The sequence below is a fragment of the Crocuta crocuta genome, unplaced genomic scaffold (assembly GCF_008692635.1).
Source record: "Crocuta crocuta isolate KB4526 unplaced genomic scaffold, BGI_CrCroc_1.0 scaffold50, whole genome shotgun sequence".
Lineage (NCBI taxonomy): Eukaryota > Metazoa > Chordata > Mammalia > Carnivora > Hyaenidae > Crocuta > Crocuta crocuta.
The window spans coordinates 6,503,469-6,513,874 of record NW_027527428.1 but is presented as its reverse complement, the minus strand read 5'-3'; the positions used below and the strand labels follow the sequence as shown (position 1 = coordinate 6,513,874).

The following is a 10,406-nucleotide window of genomic DNA, read 5'->3' as shown; positions in this document are numbered from 1 at the left end:
CCACGCCTGGGCAGCTGGCCACGGCACTGCAGGTCCTCCTGGGGGCATCAAGCCTGTGACTGCAGGTGTCCAGGCTCCCACTTGCCCTCTTTGCTCTTCTCCCCAGCCCAGAAAACTAGATGTTTAAGAAAAAACTGGGGGCTGGTATAAGGGTCGATTTCTTTTTATAGAATCAGAAAACCGGTCTGCATCCCACTGCTACACTGCAGCTGAAACCCAATCGGCCCACTGAGTAAAGTTTAAAAATTTTTTTTAATTCTAGCATCCTTCCCCTAATCTGAGCCATTTTTAGTGTACCAGAACTACAAAGGTGGAAAGACCAGGCCAGCTTCCACCTTACTTCATTAAAAAAATTTATGTGTGTGTGTGTGTGTGTGCACACGCACGCACACACACACACACACACACACACATAGAAAAACATGAACAGGAAAACAAAGAACATGATGTTGAACCCTTGTGCCTATTCCAACAGAGTAATTTTGGGGACAAAACTGTCATGTTCTCAGGGGAAGAACATTAGGTACAGAACGGAATGCTTCTGTCCACCTGGGCGCCTCTCACCCCAGACAGCCGGTCAATCCATCAGTTCGGCCAGGTGAAAACCCAAGTGTACAGAAAAGTCCACGAACAAATTCACGTCTGCTCAGGTATCTTCTCCCTGACTGCGGCCCACACCGGCACGGCAGGCGTCTACTGAAGGCTCCCATAGCCTCCCATCTAACTTCTGAAATGAGCTTCAGCCAACACGGAAAAGGGACAGTTGTCACAAGATCAGACACTGCAGGCTTTTATCTGCAAGCGTTTCCCAGGAAGAAATCCCACTCGCCGGCCGGCAATTTACCACAGCACCAAGTGCAGCCCTGCTTATTAACGTTTGCCACACTTGAGAAATAAAGGGAGAGAAGAGCCACCCTGTGATGGATATTTTTAATTAAAATGTTCAATTTTCAGCAACGGCTGGTTCTCTGCTGATTTTTAAAGGTTTTATTCTTGTGCTGTGCTCACAACCCGCAGACAAGCTCTTTCAGACACACAGAGGGCATAATACTTTTCTGCTTTAGGCAGCAGAAGGAAAAATACTGCAAAGTATCGCTCTGGAGCTGGGTTCACATGCCGAGGAGCACAGTTCTGCCCCCATGCAAGCCCTTCGTGAAAAACATGCGGCAATGACACGGACGCCGAAAGCTGTCGCCTCTGACAGCAGGAAACTCTAGGGTCAAACTGAGAAGCCCAAGTTCGCCTCCTACATTCAAAGAGCCGAAAGATCATGAAATACATACCACTTTTGTTTCTATAAACCAGCAATTCTCAAACTTTCTGGTCTCAGAACGCCTTTATACTCCTACAAATTACAAGGGATAAGGGATCTCAAAAGCTTTTTGCCAATTACAACTACCAACTGACGTATCGAGTCGCAAGTTAAAACTGAGGATTTTTTCACTTTTATTAATTCACTTAAAATTGATCATTGCAAAACCTATTGCCTATTAGCATAAATGATTTATTCTTATTTAAAATACACTATCCTTTCAACAAAGAAATTAAAATGAGAACAGCAGCGATGTTTCTTATTTTTGCAAATCGCTTCAGTGCCCCGCTTCCCAGGCAGGGGCAGGAGTCTCCGCCTGCTTGAGTGCTCAGTCTGTTGCAACGTGTTCTCTTCATTTTAGTCTATGAAGAAGAAACCCCAACCTCACGCAAACATGTGCCACACATCTACATGTAATCTTCAAATAAGTGCCAACACCTTTTGACATTACACCAAAACTCAACAAGTGGTAGTTTCTCAAAAGCTATTTGCAAGGTAGTGTCTGAAACAGTCCCAAGGCCCTTCTCGTACCCTCATGTTAAAATGTGGCGCTCCGCCTTGTGCTTTAAGTGGCACTTGGGCATTTGGTGACCCTGCACCCCAGTCATCAAGAATAAAAGACTGGTTATGCAGATCTTGCAAATGCGTCAGCATTTCCTGCTATAAGATCAAAGAGCCACATGCATTAATGTCACCACCAGCATCATCAGAAACTGCTGTGCGCAGTGAGAATGTGTTCAAATAACCACTGTCAAGAATAAAAAGGCAAGCTCCACATACACTGAAAAGAACGTAGGTCACTAAATTCTTTAACTTATTAGATAAAAAGTCAAATTCCTAGAAAAACACAGCTCTCCAAAATCAACTTACGAAGGCACTGAAAACATGAAAATTTCCATAACCCCCAAAAGTCATAATCAAAAACTGTTCCACAGAGATAACTCTAGACTGTGTTGAATAACTAGAAAGTTCTAGTGACACCAGAGAATAAAAAAACAGAAAACATTTCCCAAACTCTTATTTTTTATATTAGCATAACCTTGGTATTAACACTCAACCAAAAAAAAAAAAAAAAGTAGAAGAAAACAATTACAGATCATTCTCACTAAGAACACAAGTTGTAAAAAATCATTAGCAAATCACAAACCTAGCAATGCATAAAAAAAGCATAAGACATGATGCCCACATTGCGTTTTACCTGAAATAGAAGTTTGACCATTAAGAACACGGTGTGGGGGCACCTGGGTGATTCAGTTAAGCATCTGACTCCAGCTCACAGTTCATGGGTTCAAGCCCCGCATCAGACTCTATGCTGACAGCTCAGGGCCTGAAGTCGGCTTGGATTCTGTGTCTCCTTCTCTCTCTGGCCCTCCACCACTTGTGCTCACTCTCTCTCTCTCTCTCAAAAATAAACAAATATTTTAAAAATTTTTAATAAATAAACACTAAAAAGAAAACATGGGGGGGTCACACACGGGTACACTTCACCACATTAACAAAAAAGAAAAACATATTCATCTCAAAAGAGGCATAATAAGCATTTAATAAAATTCAAGATCCATTCATTGTAAAAACAACTGTCATATCAAGAAAAGGAAATATCCTTAATCTTATAAAAAATTATAGCAAAAATCATATTTAAAAGTTGAAAGCTGTCCCTGTGAGATGAGAAGCAACCTAAGAATGCCCCCACTTCTACACAACACCAGTCCTGGTCAATGTAAAACAGTTAAAGACAGAAAAGGAAGGGGCACCCGGGTGGCTCAGTCAGTTGAGCGTCAGTCTTGACCTTGGCTTAGGTCATGATGTCGCAGTTCATGGGATCGAGCCCCATGTCAGTGTTTCTGCTGACAGTGCGAAGCCTGCTTTGGATTCTCTCTCTCCCTCTCTGTCTGCCCCTCCCCCAGTTGTGGGAGCATGAGTGCTTTCTCTCTCAAAACAAAATAAACTTAAAAAATTTTTTTAAAGAACAGAGAAAGAAAACTATAAGGACTGGAACAGAAAAAAACAAATCTGTCATTACTTGCAGAAGACCATGACTGTGTTTACAGAAATCCAAAAGAATATGTGGATAAATATTCAATAAGAGTGCTCAGCAAGGCTGCTGGATACTAAATCAATATACACAATCAAGTGCAAACAACAGAGAATGTGTATGCTAGAACAAACAATATAAAATGTCTAAGGCAGCATCAAAATAGCATTTAAAAATTCAAATATTTAGGGAGCCCAGGTGGTTCAGTTGGTTGAGCATCTGACTCTTGATTTTGGCTCAGGTCATGATCTCATGGTTCGTGGAATCAAGCCCCAAATCGGGCTCTGTGCTGAGTGTGGAGCCTGCTCGGGATTCTCTCTCCCTCTCTCTCTGCCCCTCCCCAGTTCATGCGCGCGCGTGCACGCGCGCACACACACACACACACACATTAACATGCTCTCTCTTTCTCTCTTTCTCAATAATAAATGAATAAACTTTTTTAAAAATTCAAATATCTGGGAATAAATTAAACAACAGTTACAAAAGACTTCTAGGTGGACTATTAGAAAACTTAATATTGGGATATATGAATCTTCTGTCCAAATGATCTATGGACCTAAAGATTTGATCAAATCACCATCAAAATCTCAACCCCCTCTATGGAATTTGACCAACTGATTCCAAAATTTATATGGAAATGTAAAGGGATAAGATAGTCTTGAGAAGGATCAAGATGGGACTGTCCACTTTTTCAGATTACGTGAAGCCACAGAGTGAGTAATGCTGGCACAGAGACAGACATCCCCCAGAACGGCACAGAGGGGCCGGAATCAGACCCAAGTACACACCCCACAAAGAGCTCTGCAGAGAACTCATGAGAGTCTTTGGCGATACACGGTGCCAGGACCTTTCCATACATTCGTACAGAACAAGATGAAACTGGGCCTCTACCTCATACCATATGTATAAACCGATGCGAGGCAGGCAAGCAGTCAGATCGTATAACTGATCACCCACGCTGCACACTTTACAAAGTGAAAAGGGAATAATTATGTCTGACAGCAGGTATAAGCCAGAAGCTCTCTGAGCACTCTGGGACTTAGACCGCTTTAGTTATAGATCTAGATCTAAACCACAAGACTGTGAAGCTTTAGGACATGTTACAGGACAAGGTCGTGACCTCCCAGTAGAAAAAGACTTGAACACAGGCGTGAGCCATGGGGGAAGGAATTACACATCCAAGTACAATATAATTAAGTATCTCTGTTTATCCAAAGAGTCCATAAGAAGATTGAGAACTCATATAATAGAGTAAGAAATGTGTCAGACATCAAACACATTAAAAAAGGACTTAATCCAAGGACACCTACAAACCAATGAGAAACAACCTAACAGAAAAATGGCCAAGAACCCTAGAGAGCCATCTCACAAAGAGGCTAACCCAATGGCCAGTAAGCCTATGAAAAAGAGCTTGATTTCATTAGTTATGAAAGAAATGAAAATGAAAATCACCGTAAAACACAAGCCAACACAAACATCTAAGCAAAGACAAGCAGTGGCCAGAACACAGAGCAACCAGAAGGCACACGCACCGATGGAAGAATGGAACCAGCCCCTGTGAAAAGCCACTTGGCAGACTCTTCTAGAACTGAACATTGGTTAACCTGTAAATCCACCCCAGGCAGCTGCTCCCCCAAGAGAAGCGCACACATGCGCTCGCTACGAGAGGCGTACAGACATGTCTCTGGCAGCTCTGGTCCAGACACACAGACACTGCAGCAGCCTGCACGTTTCCACAGCAGGGGTGACCCAGCACACGCCGCAGCTGGCAGCAGTGCACACCTCGGCAACCTCACCAACAGGCTTCGGCTAATGACGCAGGGCTCGGGCACGCGGCTGGCGCACGGCACCGGGGTGGCGTCCCGGGTGCCCATCTCACTCTGTACGTGTTCTAGGTGCCTCTCTGGATCTGCAGCACATCTGGAAACTGAGAAAGGTTTTTAAAAAAAAAAAAAAAAAAACCCTCCTGAAGTGCTATGGGACTGGCTCGTGTCTTCACCCCCAAGAAAACATTTTCCGGAAGCAAACAGTGAACACATTCTGTTCACAGATAGGAAGTGGGGCTTCCTCACCATCAAGAGTGCTCCGTATCTAGTCGGGGGACTGTGAGCAACTACGACACACAGCACAGAGTAAGGGACCGTAAGAAACTTAAAACCTAGAGGAAAAGTCAGACATTCGAGCTTGACCTGAAGAGCCTGGGGCAGAGCTTCCGGCTATTCCCTGAGCCTGGTGTGTGTGACAGAGGGCCGGAAGTCACCAAGGGGCTGCTCTCTGTATCCACACAGGAGCTTGAGCCACAGGCCCTCAAAGGCTCATGGTGACTGACAGCTCACAAGGTAGACACCGCAGCTCTATCACAGCGATGATGGACGAGTCTCCAGAACCATAAAGGAGGCCCGTGCACTGCACTTGCCCACACATGGGTAAGTTCCTTCTCCTGTGATTCTTTAATTCTTACTTTCTCAAAAAGGAAACTCGAGGGCAGGATTTTGGCCATAACCAAGTGGAATGAAAGCCCACATCCACCTGTTGGCCGGTAACTCTTCCCGATCTGTCAGCTGGGACCATGACATGGCCACCGCAGGAGGGAGCGCCGGGGCAGGTGAGGCGGCACCCAGCCGGCTCCCCGGGTCTCAATTTAGCAAAATCTATGACAACTCAGACATGGATTATCATCTTCAAGGCTCGATTTCAGAGAAAAATAGGCCTGTATAAAACTGGCATCTGTGGGACAGATCAGGACGGGCTGAAGCAGAACTTGACGTTATGACTTCCCAGCTGAACCAAACAGTTAAATCTGTGCCAGGACCTGAGGACTGATCCCCTCACAGGTTCTCGGCATCCTGCGTCCCGGCCCGCCGTCTGCCCGGCTGCTCAGCACCCCTGACAAACGGCAGACAACATTACGACGGCTGAGGCCGGGGGACTTCGACACATCAGGCCAGCATTTATGCAGCAGACTGAAGGATGCTGAGCAGACCGCGTGTGTGGCTGGGTTGTAAAAGGAGGCAGATTTAGGATGCGTGGTATTCATAAACACCACAATGTCTGACTCCAGACACCGCAGGATTTGTGTAACAGGCATCCAAATATTTTAAAACCTAATCCAAAAATAATTTCTAGATTAAGTAAATCTCCAGGTTCCTCTTCACAAGTACATATCGTAAAATGTCTTATTTCTAAACGATACGCAAACAGTCCTAAATAAAATGCACTTTGAGACACTGCTGTCTTTAAGCCGTGTAATTCTCAGGGCACACGGACGTGGATGTCACAGCAATGCGCACGGGGCCGCACTGGCCCCTCGGCTCGGATGCTCAGAACACAAAGGAAAAACATACTGGAGCCCTGGAGCAGTAAGTAACAAGACATCATAAAACTACAAACAGTCTTACATAATTTGGGTTTAATTCAATTTCCAATTGACCCCCTTACCCAGCTTTCTGTAACTATTAGCACAAAAGCAAATGCTCATTCTCTGTTGGGTTTTACGCTTCGTAAAGAAGCTGGGAGAAAGAACATGAAATCCAACGAAGCCAGCCTGTGCTCCTTCCATATTTTACAAATTGGTATCAATACCGTGTGGCTCATTTTAAATGCTTGAACTTTGGAAGCGTCTTGTCAGTAAACACCCAATGCATCTGCAATCGTTTATTTTAATAAAGTGTCATGACTCACCAGCTACCAAGGATTTGATTGAATTCAAAGTTCAAAACATAATTCCCATTTTCTCATGGTAAAAAATGTTCCTAAATAAATAATAGATCAAAGTAGCACCGCAGTGGCGGCATCTACATCCCAGTACCCGGCAGTCAGCCAGCCGGTCCTCAGGCAGGGAGGGGGCGTGGTGAGGCGAGACGGGAAGAAAGACAAGGCTGTGGACTGGGAAGCACAGGAACNAGGAGAGCCCCCTCTGTGCTTTTCCCACAGGGACCCCAATCCTCTTGGAAGGCAGTCACTGATGAGTCACCCTACAAAGTCTAAATGTTTATGTTTTTCCCTATTTTTTTCTACTTCCCATGAGTTCTGACCTTAAAAGCTCAAAGAAAACTTCAGCATTCCACCAGGCTTCTCTGAACCCCCAGGTGAGTAGCCAGCCTCTCTGTAGCTCTCAGTAAAATCCCAAACAACAAAAAATAAAGTTCAGTTAAGTGCAGTTCAGGATGCTAATTTATTCCCCTTTAGGACTTAGAGAGAACACTGCATTCAGGACAAAAAAAAAAAAAGTAAAAGGTATACAAGTGTGGGTCTGCCCGGATCCAACCTGGCAGAAAGTGCACAGTCCCCAGGTGGCCTCCTCTCCAGACCCGGCAGGTACGAGACCCTCTCTGCAGAAAGACCCCCTGTGACGGTTAATGTCATGTGTCTCCTTAGCTGGGCCACGGCACCCAGATACGCAGTCCCGCATCACTCTGTGAGTCTGTTTCCAGGCCAGAGGAACATCCAGCGCGGCAGATTCTGTCTAAAGCAGACTGCCCTTCAGAGCGTGGTGGGCCTCGTCTGAGCCGCCAAACGCCTGCGTACAACAAGCAGACCTCCTCCAAGCAACCGTGGATTCTGCTGCAGACGACTTCTGGGCTTGAATGACACTAGTCGCGGGCCCCCAGCCTGCTCGCCCGCCCCCCAGATTTTGCACTTGCCAGCCTCCACGATCACGTGAGCCCATACACCCGCGTCCTACCGCCCGCACGTCTCTGGAGAGCCTGACCTCCCAACCCCACCCGCCAACGAGCCAGGGCCGTGTTCCAAAGGTGTTCCGAGTAAGAGGGACGGGACCTCGCTCCCGGCTGGTCTCAGGGTCAGCAGGCAGCTGAGTCCGGCCACAAAGGTGGAAGAGGCCAGCGAGAGCATGAGCAACCCGTGCCCGGAACTAAGAAAGAGTCCTCTCTGGCCACTCCCTCCGACGAGATGGACACCCAGGCAAATATCCACGTCTCCACACGACAGGGACCAGGACGGAACAGACGGACTGTCCTCTGCTTGCCCGGGAGCACAACAAGCTGGAAAGCGCAGGCGTGGATGTCCTCGGGACAGCCGAGCACGACACCTCGGCTTCTGCGGGATCCTGCCTCTGAGGGGCTCAAAGCTCTTTCCAGACGATGCCTAATTCTTCCCCAGCTCCTCTTCCCCTCAGACTGAGGACACCGATCTTACTACCGTGGTTACAGACGCAGATTCAGAAGGACGGGGACGCAGAAGCCATCTGGCCCCCATGAGCACAGCGACAGGCCCCTGAGCGCTCAGCCCTGAAGACTCCTCCCTACGTCCCAAGTGTGTGGGGCCCACAAGGGGGCCATGGACTCACACGGCCCTGGTTAACTGACCGGTTCTCACTGGTTTACTGACAGATGCTCTCACGTACATCGAAAGTATATGCAACACTAAAAATTCTGATGAATCTTCTAATAAAAAGGGCCCAGATTTAAAACCACCCGTGTGCCCTGCTGCTGTCTTCACAATCAGTGTGTGTGTCAGACATGCGCACACACGTGTGCACCCAGAGAGGCAGAGTCACATGGTTTAGAGCCGCGGGGACCCTGGCCCCGCACGGCCCTCCCGGGAAGCACCAGCCCGGTCACAGGAGGCAGGGAGCAGCACCCCACTGCGGGAAGCCGTTTTCAGAGTGACAGAAGGTCAGTGGCTCTGCGTCAGCCAGCGGTGCTCTGAACTCAGCTCCACCTGGAGCCCCCTTCTCCACAACACGAAGCAGCCTCCCAGCGACGGAGCCGGCCATCCGATGACTCCTGGAGCCGGCCAGCAGGAGTGACAGGACAGGACAGGCTGGCTGTCGGCTGGCGAAGGATTCTGCAGGTCTGGGATCTGCCCCCTTGGGAGCCGCAGGCCAGTCCCTCCCTCGCAAATGCAAATGCCCAGTGCAGCCTCGCTGGGGCTGGAGGGGGCTGGCCACCCCCTCTCGTCCCCTGCTACCAGAGGCGGCTCAGGCTCTGAGCTGCTAGCCTGCACCCACCCTGCATCTGGTCGGTTCTGTGAACGCCTCTCAAAATAGAGCATCCAGAATTAAATGAGAGCCTCCAAACGTGGTCTCAAGTGCCTGGGGGAAAGGCACGCGGGGGCCCATGAATGGAAATCTATACGGCAAACATCCTTTGCACATGAACTGCTAAACATTTATCTGTGTTGGTACAATTAGTGGAAAAAACAGCGGTGGATAAAGAGAGGGGGAGGAAGGAGGCAGGAGGGAGGGGAGGGGGGAAGGCACCAAACGCAGGACTTGCGAGGTGTCCCCGTCCTGTCTGGCACTTTCCGCCAGCGTTTCGGCCTCGACAGATCGCGGTGGATCCCGACACCGTCACCCTCATTACCGCCTGTCACCGGTGACCTCGGAAAGCACACTTCCCAAATCCGTACCCAAGGAGCTGAGAGAAAAGCTTACAGGGCAGGGTCAATGCTTCGCGGGGGACCCCGGGCCGTGGGAGTTACAAAACAGTCCTCAGGGTAGGCGTCCTGTAGAGCCGCCCAGAACTAACGCCACGCAGGCCACCTGCTTCACGTCTTACTCCCACGTGGGCCAAGGGCACAGACGTAACACAACTGACCCATAAACATGTAAAAATGTTCAACGGTGCTAGTAATTTAAAAAATGCAATTTTTAAAAAATGCTCAGGTATCTACTTACCTGTAAAGATACGTTCAGTGGCGATGCTGAGGGTTGGCAAGACTAGGAAAGAAACACTCGGACCCACCCGTGAGTGTGTAAGGACCCACCCGTGAGTGTGTAAGTTCAGAAACCGCAGGGACCCCCTCTGTTTTGTTTTCCGCATTCTGAGGCTTCCGCAACAGCCCCAGGGTGAACCAATCCCTGCAGACGGTACACATGGGCCTTTCAAATACAAACAGCCGCAGAGCCCTCATCCAGGACCTCCGTCACTGGGCTCGCGCATGGGGGGCCGCTGTCCCCCTGCCCGGGTCACAGGGGCCCCGGTACCTGACAGCTCGGGGCGGCCCGTGCCCCAGTCTGCTGACACGCAAACCAGCTAGCCGGAAAGCTGCTTACCCTGCCTGCCCACCCCCCCAAAAGAAGCCAAATGAAAGCTC

At 48.5% G+C, this 10,406-nt stretch overlaps 1 protein-coding gene across 2 annotated transcripts in view; it reads right to left on the bottom strand.

The window, feature by feature from the left end:
- The window catches only part of RPTOR (regulatory associated protein of MTOR complex 1), a 325,821-nt gene that overhangs the window by 278,662 nt on the left and 36,753 nt on the right, over positions 1–10,406 (bottom strand). The window lies entirely within an intron of this gene.